The sequence below is a fragment of the Acomys russatus genome, chromosome 13 (assembly GCF_903995435.1).
Source record: "Acomys russatus chromosome 13, mAcoRus1.1, whole genome shotgun sequence".
In the NCBI taxonomy this organism is placed as follows: domain Eukaryota; kingdom Metazoa; phylum Chordata; class Mammalia; order Rodentia; family Muridae; genus Acomys; species Acomys russatus.
The window spans coordinates 58,710,003-58,729,065 of NC_067149.1; the positions used below are offsets into that span (position 1 = coordinate 58,710,003).

General features: G+C 40.9%; 1 protein-coding gene and 1 pseudogene across 3 annotated transcripts in view; one reads left to right on the forward strand and one right to left on the reverse strand.

The window, feature by feature from the left end:
* Positions 1 to 19,063, reverse strand: part of Grin2b (glutamate ionotropic receptor NMDA type subunit 2B) — a 454,116-nt gene that overhangs the window by 351,968 nt on the left and 83,085 nt on the right. The window lies entirely within an intron of this gene.
* LOC127197728 (60S ribosomal protein L18-like) overlaps positions 8,380 to 19,063 on the forward strand; it is a 36,952-nt pseudogene continuing 26,268 nt past the window's right edge.

The window sequence follows — 19,063 nt, forward strand, 5'->3', positions numbered from 1 at the left end:
GGTGTCACATCTCTGGGGAGTCCTTAGTGCCAGAGCATTGATCTCTCCTTTTGCATCATCTCTCTGCTTGTGTGCAGAATCTTTGGGCATCTACATCCTATGGGGTTTGCCCACATAACATCATCTCTTAGGAAACCAACTGTGATAGGTGATACTCTGAATAACCTGCTAATCGGCCTGTGTAGTAATAGCTCAAGCATTTTCATCTAGGAGAACATAAAAGGCTAGAGAAGGAAGCCAAGCCAGGGGACTTAACTGTAAGTAGCATCACTGAGCAAAGCCATTTTTATTAGTGTGATGCTGACTGGGGAGACCGGGTGCTCCTCAAAGGCTTGTAAAGCCAGGATTGACTGCGTTTCCCCTAATCTCCCCTGATCTCACTGCTGTACCAGCATAGTTAATTAGGTCTCTAGGCTCAGACATGGAAGGTTCATAAGACGGAATGGAAGGCAGGTGTCAGGCTTTTCCGAGTACACAGTATGATTCTTGCTGTTGTCTTTGTTTTGTTTTGTTTGAGATAGGATCTCACTACATAGTCCTTGCTGGCCTGGAACTCACAATGTAGACTTAGCTGGCTTCAAACTCACAGCCATCGCCAGCCTTTGCCTTCCTAGGAGTAAAGATATGTACCACGATGCCCGGCTACCATAAAGTGACGTCTGTTCAGCCCAGGATTTAGGAGAAGCAGTCCTGTTCAGACACTGCTGTGTATGCTTCTCACCTTGGCAGAGTGAACGCCTTGGCACCGTGAGCTCTGACACTGCAGACTCCAGCTGGAGTGAGACCCACCCAAGCAGACTTGCTCTGCAGAGGACATTTAAGGTAGCAGCAGCTTTACCCACCCCACACTCCAGCCACACCAGACATGCTCTGCTCCCCGTCAGGATTATGGATTCGCCACCACCTTCAGCTGATTGCCATCTTTCGTCTTTTGGAATGTGATCTTTAAATGTGTTATGTATTTCATTTGTGTGATGCCCTGGATCCTGGATTGGAACACAAAGGCAGTAGATTACACTATTTATTTTACATACTTGAAGATAGAGCCTCTTGAACTCAGTATGCAAATGTCTGCGAATAATATGCAAATTTGTGTTTTCTGCCAAGAGGTTGGCATTTTTCTTCTGACAGGACTGGGAGTCCAATTCAAGAAGGAAGAACATCTTCCTTGCATCAGTACCCTCCCTCTCCTTCTATGAAGGTCCTGCCGAGCATTAACGTTGCTAAGCCCAGGAAATTGTAGGTGCCACTGAATTACACTTAAGCCTACAGTGCCCGTTTCAAGGCATTGCTCGGTGCTGCGCAATAGGTGTGTTTCAAATGAAATGGGGCTCAAGGGGACTTCACTGCCATCTGGGGAGTTTTATTCTTAACCTTGCAGGAGCTGGTAGTAATTCTAAATTTAAACGTTCTCACTTACCATCCAGATGAGCCACACGGCCTTCTAAAGAAATAAAGACCAGTTTACAAAGCTTTCTAAAGTGACATTTATCACAGTGCTGATAAAAAAAAAAAAAAAAAAAAAAAAAAAAAAAAAAAAAAAGGTGTTGAACGGGCAACTGCAAAGCTGTATTCTTTATTTAGCCTCAGACAGTAAACTGTCTGTGTCACGTACAGGCAGCCCGCACCATCACCCCTGCCATCACCCTTAGCACCAAAGAAGTGCACAGACCCCAGGGAAAATACTGAGGAACCTGACAGAATCAGTGATTATTTATCTAGCGAGTACAGGATGCTCTTTTAAATTATCAAAAACATAAATGTTAAGAGTCACCTTGCCCTTTAGAAGTAAAGAGTCAAAGAAAAACAATGGTGACCATTGACTGTCCTTTGAGAAGCTCATACCCACGTCCCTGGGTCTGTCTTACTTTCCTCTTTCTTTGAACCCAACTACTTAAGAACTATCTCTTTTAATGGATCCCAACTCTGCTCCCCAAAACAATGATGCTCATTAATATTAACATTTCTTTTACATCAGGCACCACACTCAGCTTGTGAGCTGAGCCTCTGCCTAACATCTAATGGTTAATAAATAAGAGAGGCTAGATCCGAAACAAAGAAGCTGTCCTGTGACCAGACATACATAAGTGTGGGGATAGGCTAACACAAGTGGCCCCAAGAACAGAGCTTAGTTCCTCAAATCATCTCTCAGGGTGGATTTCACTAGTGTTATAATGACAGAGGAAAAGAAAGAATTCACAAGCTCCTGCTCCCAATGGCCCAGTTTGAATTTGCATTTTGTGCTTTTATATCAACAAATGATCCCCACCATTCTCTATCCCTACTCTCTTTGTAAACAAAAACAACAAATAGCGTTTTTAAAACTACCTCAAGTTCTTATGATGCCACAAGGGGGTAGACTTATCTTATCTTCCCTTTGTTAGTAAAGTTGCCTAGTTGGCCCAGGAGGCTGGCGGGTACACAGATGCCCAGGCACCCGGAGCTGTAACAGCTCACATAATAGAGCCAAACCTCTCTTCTCTCCCATTACTATACTTCATAGCTGTTCAGAAGTGACCCAGCTAAGGCAGAGATTGACACTCTGGATTAAAAACAGATCTCTCCATTAATGCCAAACCTCAAAAGCCCAGCATTGTGTGGCAAGTTTCAAAAGGAGTCTCAATGGCCACATATGACCCATAGGAGTCACAGTTCTTCTGAAGACTTTGGGGGAGCAGGACGATTCAACCAGCCACCAAGAGCAATGACAGGAGTTGTAGAGAATGAGCCTTAAGACTTGCTATAAATAACCAGGTGTGGTGGCGCACACCTATAATCCCAGAACTCGGGGAGGCAGAGGCAGGCAGATCTTTGTGAGTTTGAGGCCAGCCTGGTCTATAAAGCGAGTCCAGGACAGACAGGGCTACACAGAGAAACCCTGTCTCAAAACAAGACAAACCTTGCTATAAACGGCAATGCATTTGACCTCCCGTGGATGTCATTGGTGGAAATGGTGATGTGGAGGCAGACTGAGCTTTTGACTAAGAACAGCTTCACTTCCCTTGAGAAATACTCTGTTGGCTCTGAGCTTCGTTCAATATTCAAATTGGTTCGATCAACATTGATCAATGGCTAACACTTGGCCCAGATCTAAGTACGTTTGTACAAATAAATTTGATTAAGTCATTCTGAACAGCTTTTGAATTGCATCTAAACAGTCATATTTTAAGACAGCGAACACCATTTCATCAATATTATCAATAAAATATTCATAGGAGCTGTACGCACACTGATTTCTAATTGCATGGCTGCCTGCTGAGGCCATGTATGTTCCTGCTATTCCTGTGCCAGTAGCGAATGACGCTGGAGGCAGATGGCGGGAAGCAAAGGGCAATGGGAACCATTAACAATGAAATTTCTAGAAAGATTTTAGTAACAAGAAAATCTTCAAACTGTGACTTCAAGTGAAAGACACACCATAAACCACTGTCATTCAAGTCAACTCACCCATTGGAGAAAAGTAGGAAGAAATAGATCAAAATATCAGATATTAACTATGCATAAAATTCTCTGATCAACATTAACTAATTTCAAACTGCAAAAATGTGAGAAAATTGTAGACATCTGTGAAAACTTTACATGACTATATATCTCACTTTAATATAAATCTGAAAAGCCACGCTTAAAACCCAATTCTATAATTTAATCTCTAGATATTTAAAAACTATTCAGAATCACATTATGAAAGCTAATTATTTAGAATCAGATTTTATAAAAATAATGACCCATAAAAAATCCACCAAGAGCAACAATTTAAAAAAAAACACATTTCTTAAGTCACGCATGCGTGTGTGTCTGTGTGTGTGTGTGTGTGTGTGTGTGTGTGTGTGTGTGTGTGTGTTCATGTTTGGAAGTCAGAGCACCACCTCTGCATGGGTCCTTTCCTTCCACCTTATTTGAGATAGAGTCTATTGTTATTCCCTGCTGCACTGGCCAGGATAGCTGGCCCAAACGATTCCACGCCTCTTTCTGTCTTCAGCTCCAATCCTGCTGTGGAGAACTGGGTTTACACACATCCACCACCACACCTGGCTTTTACATGGGTGTTTGGGATCTAAGCTAAGGTCCTCATGCTTGTACAGGAAGCATGTTAAAACCACTACTCCATCTTCTTAGCCCAGTATTATATACACATATATAATATTTACTACATTTATTTATTTACTTATCTATTTATTGACATGTGCGTATCATAACACACATAAAGGTATCAGAACAACCTGTAAAAGTCAGTTCTCTCTTTCCATCATGTGGGTCCTGAGAATAGAGCTCAGGTTGTCAAGCTTGATAGCAAGCACTTTAGACTTTTGTGGTAGTTTCTTTGAATGGGCAACTTGACCCAACTTGGAGTCACCTGGGAATGTAGGCCCAATGAGGATTGTATATACCAGCTTGGCCTGTGGGCCTGTCTATGGGAGACTATCTTGGTTATGTTAATTGAGGTGGGGGCCCACTATGGGTATCCCAATTCCTTGGGCAAAGGACTCTGACCTGTATAAGAGCAGAGACAGCAAGCTGAGTGCAAGCATGCTTTCATTCCTTGCTCTCTGGTTCTTCACTATGAGTGTAATGTGACTAGCTGTCCTGAGTGCTGCTCTGGGCAACTTCCTGAAATAATGGGCATTAGCTGGGAATTAGGAGCCAGAATAAACTCTTTTTTCCTCTAAGTTGCTTTTGCTGGGTATTTTATCACAGCAATCCATAACAAAACTAAGATACCCATGGAGTCATCTCACCAGTAACAAGCCAGTCCAACATTTTTAAGAAAAAAAGGGGAGTTTGTATCTATCTTCTTATAAACTGGTGGCATATAATTACATTTACCAATATGCCAAGTAATTTAAATTTTACTTCAGATAAGAACAGAAATATCACAAGAGAAATTATAGTGAACATACATGGAAAAGAATTAGGCTAAAAGATAATTTTTACCTATCTTAAAGATTACTTACATTTAAAAAGCAGTAGACAAGGGCAGGATGAAACATGAGCATTCACAGGGGAACACAAATGAGCATAAAGCATTTTGGAAAATCCAATTGGCATTATGGATCAAGAAGCCTTAAAAATGTTTACACCTCTGACCCTATAATTCAATTTCTGGGAATTTCTCCTAAGGAAATAATGCAAAATACAGACAGAAAGGCTTTATAGAGCAAAGTCTCCACTGCAGCATCATTTGTAACTGTGAAAAATTGAAAGTAATTAAATGGCTGACACTAAGAAGGTGGTTAAGTAAATTATGCTATACCGCTATGACAGAATGCTAAATAGCCTAAAAAATTATGTTTACCAGGAGTTTTTAATAACATAGAATAATCCCTTTGCTTATGCTGTGAAGTTAAATCAAAAACAGAAGCAGAAGAAATGGCGGGGTTTCATCTCTTTAAAATTGCATACAAAAATGCTAGAAGGCAATATCAGTTGTCTTTGTCAGAATTTGAGTGATTTGTTTTTATTCTGCCAACTTTTCTGTTTTTCTTCCTAAAATATCCCACAACGAACATACGTTATCTTCATAATCAGAAAAAAAAGTGCTAGTTATATGCCACGCATATTTCAAGGATGTGTAGCAGCCATTTAATAGGAAAAGATAGGGAACAGAAAAAGGATAGGCTGAAATGAGGCAAATAACCAGATGAATGAAGATTCCTGTCCCCCTTTCAGTAGTGCTACTAAATTTTTAAGACTATGTTGTGATCAGCAATTACAAGCTTGTGAAATATTTACCTCATTATCCAGGCAAAATTAAGTTAGGTTCATCAATCTGTCTTGAGCCTCCTGTTTCCTACTCGTGACTTAAAAGAGTCACACCAGGGATCATGTTGGCAAGAATCATCTCTGTAGAGTGAGAGTCGTGATCCAACTTTAGGTTATCTAGTTTATTTAGAGTGTTTCAACCTCTTTCACGTGCAGATAAAGATGCGTGGTCTTTGTGTATATGTGATATGTGTGTACAGCAGACACATAACTCAAGGATGCTAGAGCTAGGAAGTACTGGTTGTCTTAATTCAACAACCACTCCCCCCATGGTGATATGAATAGGAATGGCTCATATATTTGAATGCTTGGTTATTACGGAGTGGTTCTATTAGACAGGGATTAGGAGGCGTGGCCTTGTTGGAGGAAGTGCGCATTGAAGGTGTGCTTTGGAGTTTCAAATGCTCAAGCCAGGCCCAATGTCTCTCTCTTCTTGCTGTCTGTGGTGCAGATGTAGAACTCTCAGCTATCATGTCTGTCTGCATGCTGTCATGTCCCCCTCCATGAAATTATCAAACTAAAGCTCTGAAACTGTAAGCAAGTCCCAATTCAGTGTTTTCTATTATAAGAGTTGCTGTGGTCATGCTGTCTTTTGCCAGCAACAGAACACTGACTAAGACAGCCCTTGTCTTGTCTTGTGAAGAAACTGAGGACCAGTGAAGTTACAGAACTCAAAAGTTTCTCCAGCTCCCTTACTTATCTGGAAGCAGAGACAGTTTATGGGTTTTCCACTAGTTGAGACCATCACATTTACACCTCAATTCTCTAACTGTGGAGAGCTGGGGAGCTGAAGTAACATCACCATGATGCTTAGCTCTTCTCCTAGGCAAGAAATAGCCTCACTGACATTCTGTTATGTTCCTTGCTTGACCAAAGCAACTTGACCGGCTACTAAGTGGTTGAGCTGCCCTCTGTGCTTGGAACTGTTGTCCAGCGATCTCAACCAGCAGATTTAAAAGCAGAATCTAATGCGATGCCTGCTTCACTGGTGCTCCCAGACACGAGCAGCTGTTTTGAGAATTTGCAAGGCCAGAACTTCAGACGCTCTTGAGAAATGACAGAAAATCAAAATTTCCATAAAGCCAGCTCGAGATAAGTACCCATGTGCCTTCTAAGTCCAGCTTCTTGAGGTGAATGGAAAGGTTTGATAAGCTTTTGATCGGTGGACTTCAGAAAGAGGTTTTAGGGGCTGGAGATACAGCTCAGTTGAGAGAGTGCTTGCCTAGTGTGCATGGTTGGTTCCAGCACCACATAAAACCAGGTATTGTGGTGCACACCTGAAATCACAGCACTCAGGAGTGGAGGAAGGAGAATTAGAAGTTAGAGGTCATCGTTTGTTAAATAGTGAATTTGAAGCCAATTTGGGATATGGGGAAACTGCCTCCAAAAAAAGAAAAGAAAGGAAGAAGGGAGAAAATAAGAGAGGAGGGAAGGGAGAAAGGAAGGAAAGTTTTGAATATAAGACTTAAGGTCTCTCTTTCTAAGACAATTCCTCTAACTCTGGAGCCTACGAGGTATCTGTTGACTTAAGAGTCCTTGTGGGTATATTGTCTATAGCACAAGTTGACTAAATCATGATTTGAAACACACTGGCACAATAGTTAAACTTCCTTTATATCTAATGGACACTATTATGGACACATGTATATCATATCATTATTAATAATATTATATAATATGCCTATACTACTTAAGAAAATTTAACACACAGTTACTCTCTGCGTACAGAAACTCGAGGTGATACACAATAGCTAACAACCGTAACTATCCTGTGCGCCCATCAACAGATGAGTGCATGAGGAAAAGATGATGTGGAATTTTTCAGCCATAAATAAAATGAAATCATGGCATGCACAGGGTGGAACTGGAGATCACTATGTGAAAGTGCATTAAGGCAGACTAAGGAAAAAATACTGCATGTTTTCTCTCTCATGTGTGGAATCTAGGTGTGTGTGTGTGTGTGTGTGTGTGTGTGTGTGTGTGTGTGTGTGTGTGTGTGTGTGATGACAGGAGAAAGGAGACCATAGAAGGAGAAAGAAGTGTAACAGAATACATATGTCATAAAGGCAGAAGGCGGAACTATTTGGTGGAGGAAAGACCTTAACAAGAATGGGACAGGAGAATGAGAAATGCAATTCAGAAGAGGGGCCTAAATTAGAGCAAAGTAAGTCACATGCGTATGAAAACGCCATAACAGAGCCTACCACTTTTTATGCTAACTTTTAAAACTAATTAATACATTACCAAATTCAATGTAATGAAAGAATTAAAAACGAAGTGGGTCAAAAAAGGGTGATGGTGTGGTTTTAGAGGAGAGCAGGTGAGGAGAGTAGAAGGCACCACCGCTGGGGAGGCACCTTTAATTGGCAACAGGCTCTGAGCTGAGAACAGCCAGGCGGTGCCAGGGCAATGAGTAATAGTGGAACGGGAGCCGGCTGCAGAGCTGAGGATGCTAAGGGGCAGGATGCGCTTGGCTATGACAGGCCCATGGAGGATTGTAATTAAAGATCAAGGCAGATATTTGGAACAGCACCAAGGTGAGGATAGGGTGTCCAGCAAAAAGAACAAACGTCTGCAGCATCACCATGGCGAGTGAGGCCATAGAAACCATCCGTCTAGATGAAGTTGCGGAAATGTGGACAACTTAAGGGTGTGATTAGTAAAGCCACGGTAGCATTTAGAAATTCTGAAATACATCTCCAGAATGGATATAATGTGCACTACACGGTAAAAGCTTCTGTAAGCCTGCTTTAAAAAAAATAATAAAATAAAAAACTGCTGCTTCTTTATTTCCATCATATGGTGATCTCATGGCTCTGTAGGCAGATGGCGTCCTCAGCAAAGTTCAGAATATAAAATACACCAGAGAGGTTGGGCTTTTGATCTTTAAACATAGAGATGATCCACGCTTCTTGAGCAAGTTAATTTTACACACACACACACACACACACACACACACACACACATACAATTTTTCACTATGTACCAAGGCTGTGACAGAGAGTATCAGAATGACCTTGAGACACTGTTAAATGTCTTGGACCACAGTTTTAGTCTCCTGTAAAATATCTACTCTGCAGACCCTTGTGAAAATTAAATGATGGTGGATGTAGCTATGGCCAGAGAATCTGGCTCATAACAAATACTAGTTAGGATCACAGTTATGAAGATGCTTAACTACTGTAGGCAAATCTCTTGCTTCCTCATGCTTTCCCACCACTCTAAAGAGGCAGCCATCCTACCCTCCTCTCTTCCTTCATCCAATTCCGAGAATGAACAAGAACTGGAGAAAATCCTGGCAGGTTAGGAAAACCTCTTACCGGCCTGAGTCTATGTTATCAGTACACTTCACTGTAGTGTGTCTCAGTCAGGCCTCTCACATGCAGGGTCACGAGGGGCCAAGCACACTGGATTTTCTTGCAGAATCTGCCCAGATAAATTGCCTGCCTGGTGAGCATCTCCCAAATAAAAAGCTCTCCGACCTCACTCCCATTGCACTGCAAAGCCAAAAGTTACCTAGGAACACGTACAAAACAGAAACACCCCAATAAAAGGAGCTCAAGGCGATTGGCTCGGAGACTCCCAAATGTTAACCTCTTTGCCTGTCATTTCCCAAGAAAGGTCTCCAGAACACTTATGCATTCCAGCTGTTTAAATCTGTAGAAAAGGCGGGCTCTCCGACCTTCGGAGCTCAGAGAACTTCGGAAATCATTAACTAGTGGATCTTGGGCAAGATGCTTTTCTCTCAGAATGTTGTATAAGGTAATCTCAAAAGTTCCTGCCAGAAAGAATAGTCTACAGTTCTTTAAAGACTATTTAATACACACACACACACACACACACACACACACACACACACACACACACACACACACATCAAAAGAAGTTGGTTGATAGATAAAAAATACTTAGATGGGGTCCATGGCAGATATGTCATGATAGCACGGTTTTGCTGAAGAAGCTGCAGTAAATGAGTGTTACTCAGTCCATTAGTTCCGCTGAGGGACTGGGCTCCAGGGCAGGACTGTCACAGCACCTTGATCCTTATCATCTTTTTCTGCTTCAATTCTCCCACCCTCATATTGACAGTAAAGGGACACGTAAGTATGGATTGGCTGTACCAACGAGGGTTGATTTTTATTGATGAGGAACATATGGCGAATGAGACAGGGAGAGATGGAGGGATGGAGGAAGGAAAAGAGGGAGAGGGAGAGAAAGAACACAGACAACACAGATCTATGGGTTGAATGCTTCTTCCCTCTCCTTTTCTTTTGAGCTGACCACACCCACAATCAACAAACGGGACCCATATCCGATACTAGAACGTATCATTTTCATCATTCCCTACCTCACTCTTTTTAGCTGGAGTCTAATAGTATTTGAAATAGAACTAGAGGAAATGATACAACTCACCAAATAATTACATGCCCGCCACCATGCCATGTCCTTTAAGCATATATTTGCATTTACTACGCCAAACTTATTAGAGATGAGTCAAACCTCTTGTCAGACACCATGCCACTCATTCATGGCAAAGTAAGGATTTGAACCCAGCACTACTCAGCATGGTGCCCTTACCTGCAGAGGTGTGGCTCTTCCCTTGGTTTCCACAGTAGCCAGAGCACTCTGCTTATACATGTGAGGAGAGCACATGGAGCAAGTCACAGGAACTGGAGAGATGGCTCAGTGGTTAGGAGCAGTTCACATCTCAGCTCCCGTGTAACAAGCTACACATCCTGCAAATACCCATGACCCAGCTCTGAGGGAGACAGAGGCAGAACAGGAGGATCACTGGAACCTCCCAGCTTTCCAGCCCAGCCAAGAAGATTTTAGCCTCACCCTGCCTCAGGAGAATAGACAGGTAGTGATAAAAGAGATAGCCAATAGCCTTTATGGGGCTCTGCCCAAGTGCACAGAGACCTGCAACCAATCACACATACACACATGCACACATACACTCACACAGATACACATATACACCTAAATAAATACATAAAACCGGGATGTTCCTTCCTTGGCTGCCTTTCATACTTTCTGGCACATTTCTCAACACAAATAAAAATAATAACGATAACTACCTAATATGAATATTGCTATTGCTGCTGCCACCGTGACCACTGCCTGGAAATTGAATTTTATAAGACTCTGTATTGAATTTATATACAAATCATTTTTTCCATTTAACAGGAAACTTAAAATTTAGAAAACACATTGGCTTGCCTCAAGTCACTCTAGTTTATAAGTTGGAGACAACTTCTAGAAGCCAATAGAATCAAAATTCATTATAAGCTCAAAATACATTAGGAAAAATCTGGATGATGCTAGAATCAAGACCACATTAATAAAATTGACGTAGGAGACTGACTTATGAAGAACTCATACTTTTTCAAAGCCAAAAAGAGAAATCTCTTTCCTAAATTGGTGAAAGAGAGAGAGAGAGAGAGAGAGACAGACAGACAGACAGACAGAAGAGGCCCTCATGGAAAAGGACTGTGTACTGCTCAACAGAAATAAGAGAAGACACGAGAATTTGGCAAAAGTAAATGGGTCAGGGCCATGCTGCAGACGTTCACTGCGGCCCCCATCAGGAAGGTCCTTTACATAAACCATGTTCACTCCAAATGAAAATGGAAACAGGCAGGAATGTTCGAAGGAGTGTCTCCCTCTCACCCCCCCAAGCACTTTGAAGACAGACAGCATAGTGGTTACAAGTGCCAGACACACATTAAGGAATCTATAAATACTGCATTTGATTATTTTTATATGTCAAAATGTTACACCAAATGATTCATCTGCAATTAAATAAGTCAAAAGGGGGAATTTTCCAAGTGTCTGCTTCCTGTTGGATCACACAAACAAAGACTAGCATGCTTGTCCTGATGTTGAAAACTTCTCTTATTTTGTCTAACCCAAAAACCTAAAGAGATGTAACCATGGGTCCTGTGGTCCTGTTCTCTTTCAAGAACTGCACAGGTGTGCCTGGTGGATGACCACATCCACAGAGATACAGTTTGAAGATTTATTACACTGTGTGTGTGTGTGTGTGTGTGTGTGTGTGTGTGTGTGTGTGTATTAATGGAGTCTCTAATAGGGTACCAGATTCCCTAGAGCTGGAGCTATGGGTGATGGGAACCAAACATAAGGATCTATGGGTGATGGGAACTGAACTTGGGTCCTCTGCAGGAGAAGCCTGTGTTATTAACTAGTGGGCCATCTCTCCAGAGCAAGACGTCTTTTGTTTTCATTGGAGGATAATTTACAATGGTGAAGACTAATGCAAGATACCACTAACTCGTCAGGAAGTGAGCCATCCTTCCTGTCAACTCCTCCAAAAGACACCTTTCTGTTACTCCAGGGCCCACTAGACCATATCCTGGAACTTCAAGCCTTTCATTCCGTCTCTCTCTTACCAGGTGTTATAAGTATTATTTTCTTTCTTTCTTCATCGGTTTTCCTTTTATTTATTTTTCTCTCCTACGATACATCCCAATGGCGGCCTCCGCTCCCTCCATGCCCCCAGTCCTCCCACTGCACCTCTCCTCTCCCCCAGATCCACTGCTCCTTCAGGACGACCAACCAGTGATATCAACTGGTATCATAAAGATGCAATAAGACTGGACACAAACCCTCATACTTAATCTTAGCCACAAGGCTATGAGGCAATTGATATGCCCCCAAATAGCTTGTTTTTCTGCTTGTTTTATGACCTTACTTGAATAGAATCATGCCATATTTACTTCGCCTCTTGGCTTCTCTTGCTCTATGTCCTGTCTCTGAGAGGTGGTCACATTGCAGTTCATTTACCTTAATTAAGTTACTAAATTCTGACCCATTCTAAGGTTCTGCCTTAATTTCTAGAACTATATTAGAATGCAGATGAGACCTTCGGACACATTCCTAATTGAAGGTAATTCTGCCATCTTAATTTCTTATCTGAAGACACTCATACAATATATGAGGTCCGTCAATATGCTCAGTTATACTTGCAAAAGCAATGCAGATGTATTCTTCTAATTCTATATTCTCACCAATGTAAAACAAAACACATTCAATACAGTCTGTTAACTTGGCATTATCAGTTTGTTTTTTTTTTTTTTTTTTTAACTAAGTGCTGGAGAAATACTGTTCTTCAGAAGACGTGAATTCGGTTCTAGGCACCTACACTGGGCTGCTCACAACCACCCAGTACTGCAGCTCTGGGGATATGACGCCCTCTTCTGTCCTCGGAGGGAATCACATTCACATGCACACACCCACATACACAGTCATTAAAAAAAAATTAAAACTTTAAAAGTATCCCATCGATTGAGTATATAGCAGTAATGTATGGTGGTTTTCATTTATGAGGTTTTTTTTTTTTTTTTTTTTGGCTTTCTGATTGGATACTCCTTTCATATAGTTATTCGCCATTGAAATATTCTCTTCTACGAAGGAATAATTTGGACATTTTAATACTTGTTTCCTTTATTCTTATACTTGTGTAAGAATGTCAATTTCTGTATAATTATTGTTACCGCCTACATATTGAAACTTGCCTAAAGTAGGATTACTCTCACACATCTTATAAAATTCCAACCAGTGCTGTCCAACATGGCAGCCAATAGAACACTTAAGATGCAGCTAATGAAAATAAAAGTTTCTATAAGCTAAATTATTTACTTAAATTTATATGCTCACATATGGCTAATGGGTATCACATTGAATTGTACAGTATTAAACACATCAATTATATATCTTTAAAATATATTTTCCTTTTCTATATCTGTATTCTCATTATTTTATTAAATAATTAGACAAGTGAACTCTGTTTGTCAGACTTTTTACCACTGTGGCAAATATCTGATGAAACAAACTAAGGGGTGAAAGGTTTATTGGAAGGAGCGTAACTTCAGAGGTTTTACTTTATGGCTGCTTGACCCCATGAGCTCGGACAGAATTTTGTGGTTGTAGGATGGTACAACATAAAACACTGGTCACCTCATGATGGCTAAGAAACAGGGGATGAAGGTAGGGAGAAAAGAGAGGAATAGGAAGGGAGGGAGGGGAGAACAAGCCTGTGGTGAGAGATTTCTCTTCTTTCTCTTGTACTCCATCGGAGTGTGGGATAGGACTGTTCACACTCAGGGTGCATCTTCCCCTTTTGTTAATCCTCTCTGAAAAGAAACTCACAAACACACTCAAATATATGCTTTAGAAGTTCCCTAGGCGGGCTGGAGGGATGGCTCAGAGGTTAAGAATACTGCCTGCTCTTCCAGAGGTCCTGAGTTTGATTCCCAGGAACCACTTGCCACCTATAATAAAATGCAGGCAGAACTCTCTCTATATAACAAATAAATAAATCTTAAGAAAGAAAGAAAGAAAGAAATCTCCTAGGCACTTCTCAAGCCAATAAAACTGGCAAGAAAAAAAATAAAGCATCAGCTATTGTCCACTTGACACCCAGATGCTCCATCTAAACACTAACACCCCATCTCTGGCCCCCATAAACATTACGTCCACCTCGTGCTGCAGTGTGAATGCAACCCAACCCCTACAGTTCCTACAGATTGAACTGTTGCAATCCTCTTCAAACGCCCCAGCTTAAGGTCCCTCTGGGAGCCAAGGCTGTGATCCTTTACACAAGCAAGAGTGAATTACACACTTCAAGGACAGGGCTGCACAAAGTAAATATTTTGGGTGCAACAGAGAAACAGGAAGGAAGGGTTGGGTGGAAGTGAGATCCAAGGCCGGCAGGGGAATACTGAGTCTTCTAGATTTGTGTCTACCACAAGGTAGGGAGTTTGGTGGCTTGATGTGACTTATGAAGGGCTTGGCGTTGTGTGACAAAACCTTTCCTGGAGAGAAGTAATATACTGGTCTACTCTACCTCCAGATAGGCATCATGTAACAGAACAAAGTACAGATGCCACCAAAGATCGACTTGATGGACCAATGAGTCTTATTGGGGGTTACTTACAGGAATATAGGAGCAAAAATAACTCAAAGCTCCATTACCATGGCCCACCGCAGCACAGGTGACAGCTCACAAAAGTGGGAAAACATGGGACACAGTGCACACGTTCAGGCAGCTCAACAGATTGGAGACTGTCCTTTCCAGGTGACTCTAATGTAAACCTGCATTTTACAGACAGCTTCTCTGGTCTGAATCTTCTTTACATCTTGCCTTAGTCTCAGCTTTCATCACTTCCTCTAGGAAGGAGGGGCCTAGTGAATCTGCTCAGCTCCAGGAACTTCCTGAAGCTATTTTGAGTTGTTTAGCTCCCTACTTAAGAAGATTCCCTGCAGGAAACTGTTTTTCAAGACTTGGGAAGCCCCGCCATATACACCATGCCATTTGCAACTGCTATAGCTTTCTTGGACTGCGTCGGCTTTGCTGCCTGATGTCTTCTTTGTCAAGAAAGGTCTTCATTCAAGAGCAAAACAGTCTTCTGGACACAACAAGACCTCTGCACTCATGAACTCAGAGTAGCCATAGTTCCCTGCACAAGACCTAAACAGGATAGGTTGTTAACATTTTATCATGGAGTGGCGGGGAGCTTTTGAGCCCCTACTCCTAACTTATCTGCTATGGCCAGCTGATGGCTTTGGGCGAGGGATCAGTTTTCTTTAATGATGTGGCTCCTGGTTGGTTGACCAGACCCTACAAACATAAGTGCATGAACAGCACAGATTACAGTCAATGCACAATTGTAGTTTTTACAAAACAATGTGAAGATAGGGCTGGTAGGGAGGAGAGAGTAAATCTGGGAAGAGTTCAAGAGAGGGGCTGCTGAGGGTAGATATTATCAAAATACATTGCATGGAATTCTCTATTAATAAAGATATTTATTTTAAAATAATTTCTGAAAAATTAGCTTGTCTATCACCTTTAACCTCATCCCTACAAACTGTCAGGACATGAAAAAAATGTGGACACTCTCTTTGCCAAAATGTATCCCAAATAGCTGCTGGTCCCACTCCCAGGAGAGCCTTTGCTCCCATCTGAAGTCTGTAAACACAGTCCTGAGCGCCCATATTCCTGCTCTGTCAACATTCTGAGCTCCTGAACTCCTACTCCATCACTCCATCCATCTCTGTTAACGTTCCAGGATCTCTCTAACCTTCTGAACTTTTTCTGCTTCCTCCTAAAAGCCATGCCCACAGGCTCAGGGGCCACTGTTAGGTCTAGTCATGGCAGTTTCTCCACCTCCCCACTACCGGTTCTGCTGTGTGTGTCAGCCACTTTGTCACGGTGACAAAACACCCAATGTAAGAGTTTGGGGGCAAGGTGTCAGTTTTGAGGTTTGTCTGTGAATGTATGGCCTAGTGAACGTGGCAGAGAGTTGTGGCAGTGCTACTGGGTGAGGAAGCATTGCTCCACCTCACGGTAAGAGAAACATGCAGAGCAAGAAACCTGGGTTCAGTTCTCAACACCCATACTGTAGCTCACTTCAGTCCCAGAGGATCTGTCTTCCTCTTCTGGTCTCCATGGGCACTACATATATGTGACATAACATGCAGGCAAAACACCCACCCAGGCACATAAAATAAAAATAAAATCTTTCCCAAAATAATTTTTTAAAGAATGTTATTCATGATTAGATTTTTAATGTTTTCAATTTTTTGCTGTACCTATTGAAATAATACAGTTTTGTTTTATAAACTTTTAATGTGATGAAATACGCTACCTGATTTTTAAAATATTTTCAGCCTTGCATTCCTGGGAAAATGCTTGTTCATGCTATGTAAGTAATTCCAAAGGTGTAGGATATCATTTACTATAATACCTTCCTAAAAACGTTTCCATTTTTATTTGTGTATATAACTAATGTATATTTTTCTCTTTCTCATATGTTCTTGCTGAGTTTCAGTGTTAAGGTTACTTGAATATGCTGGAGAGAGAAAAAAAATAAAAGAAAAAAAAAAAAACTTGGAATACGTCTGTTTTTATTGTTTCAATGAGTCTGTATCAAAATGAAAAGCACCGCTCTTTAATGTTGGGCAACTTTCCGTAATGAAGCCATCATGTCTGCCTTTGCTTTTAAAGGGGCATTTGTTAGAAATTAAAGGTTTCGTTTGTGATAATGTTTAGGTTGTCTATTTATTTGTGAAGCAGCGTTGGTAACTCACATCTTCTGTTGTGAGTTTGGCTATTTCATCTGTTTTAAATTTATCAACACAACCGTTTACAATAATCTAAACTTTCTGTTTACGGGGACGCTTCCTTTTATTCCTTGGGGTGCTTGTGCCTCATGTTACTTCCTTCTGGCCTGCCCTGTGAGTTTTGGAAGTGTGTTTCTTTTCCTAAAATATTCTGCTTGGTAGTCTATCACCAACTTAATTTTTACTCTTTGATTGTTTCCTCTTTTGTACTTTGAGAATTTTAATTTCCTTTAGCTTCATGAGGCAGATATGTATTTATTAATTTTCAGTCTAAATTATAAGCTATATTAAGAATAAAGGCCATTTATTAGACACGTATTTTCCATTTTGTTATTAGACTCACCTAATCTAAAATCTTTTTTAGGAACTTAAAAATCATTGATCAATTGAAGTGACCCATCTGTCTAAATTACATTTTGTTCAATATTAGTGTAGCTATATTAACATTTTTTGTTAACATTTTAATGATATTCGTCCTTCTGAATATTTGGGCTCCTTCCTTTAGTATTCTTATATGCTGTAGCTATACCACTTCGTCACAGCATGCCACTTGACTTTTTCTCATAAATTTGGTCTGGGATTTACTTTTTAAACATGAGCAGCCATAGTATGCTGTGGCTATAAATTTACTCTTCTCGAGACTTGATACCCTATGAGCATATACAGGGGGAGGAAGTCCCCCTCAGTCACAGTCATAGGGGAGGGGAGTAAGGGGAAAATGGGAGGGAGGGAGGAATGGGAGGAAACAAAGGAGGGGATAACCATTGAGATATATTATGAATAAATTAATAAAAAAAATTTTTTTAAGTGACTATGAAAAAAAATTTTCCTCTTCTCTTTTAGCCCTTGCCTCTCTTTCTTTTATACTGTCTTTCTTTCTATTCTTTGCAGTGTCTGAATACTTTTTATCATTTTAAATTTCCTATCGGCTAGATGTACATCAGGTAATCGGTGTCTGTTGTTTCAGTCATTATCCAGAGAATTAAAACACTTAACTTGCCAACTCCTACAGTGACTAAATGCCATTAGCCTTATCTCGGGAGTTCTGAGCATTAAAGGATACTTTGAGCCCGTGGACTTCTCAGCCTAATTTAAACGTGCATCGCTGATGTGCATGTCTCAGTGTGTTGTTTCTATTGGTGTTGAAAACGGTTAACACTCATTTAGGCTTACTCCCACACCTGTCACTACCCGCTCTTCACTCTGTCTTGCTCTCTTACTGTGTGTCTGAGATTCCTAAGGCTTAGGTTCCTTCTGTGCACGTCAGACCAGTAGCAAGGGCTTTAGGGAAAGTCTGTGGCCAATGAAGATGCTGCTTTCCATTTTCCTGGAAAGTTTTAAGGTCTAATTCATTCTCAGCAAATATATTCACTGGTAAGGAATTCTAGAACACCGGTTGTTTGCCTCACAGAGTTTTTGTGACCTGGCTTCCGGGGTCTCTATGGAGCCACCAAGAGCCATTCTGCCTGCCATTTCTTTGTAATATTTTTCCTCTACATTTCATTAAGAGATTACCTATCTAGTTGCTATTTGGACATGATAATATGATATAATTGAAATTAGAAGCCATTTGGAGGTATAACTTTTAAGATTGTTTCTTTGTAATCCTTGGGCCTTTTAAATCTATAGAGTTGATTTTTAATAAATACGTTCATTCATAAATACAGTTGTATAAGCACAGGTGAATATAGGTATTATTTTGAAGCCATGCACTTAAGCATATGCAAATTCAAAAATGCCCAAGTGTTTCTGGCAAATTAAACTAGTTATGATCACGACTGGTCATGGACGTTTCTATGGTATTATTTCTAAAAGTGTACTGTCTTGCCTATTTTCTAGTGTAACCCTTAGAATTCGATGTGCCTGGAAGAATGGGGAAAGGGCCTCCCCCTACGTCCTTCTGAACAGTTCTCAGTCCAGTCTTCCAGCCACCAATTCTCTCTTCAACTATATGCAAATCCGTCTCACAACATTTTCTAACATTCCCAGAAGTTACTGCCGGTTCCTTACAAACCTCCGAGAATACTTTTGTATTTTCCTTTAAATATGCCTCTCTTTTCTTTAAACATGGTCAATATAGTTTTACAAGATATTCCTGATGGCTCGAACATCTGGGGAACTGGCTGCTCTATGTCTGTACTTGTCCGCTCATCTGGTGCTT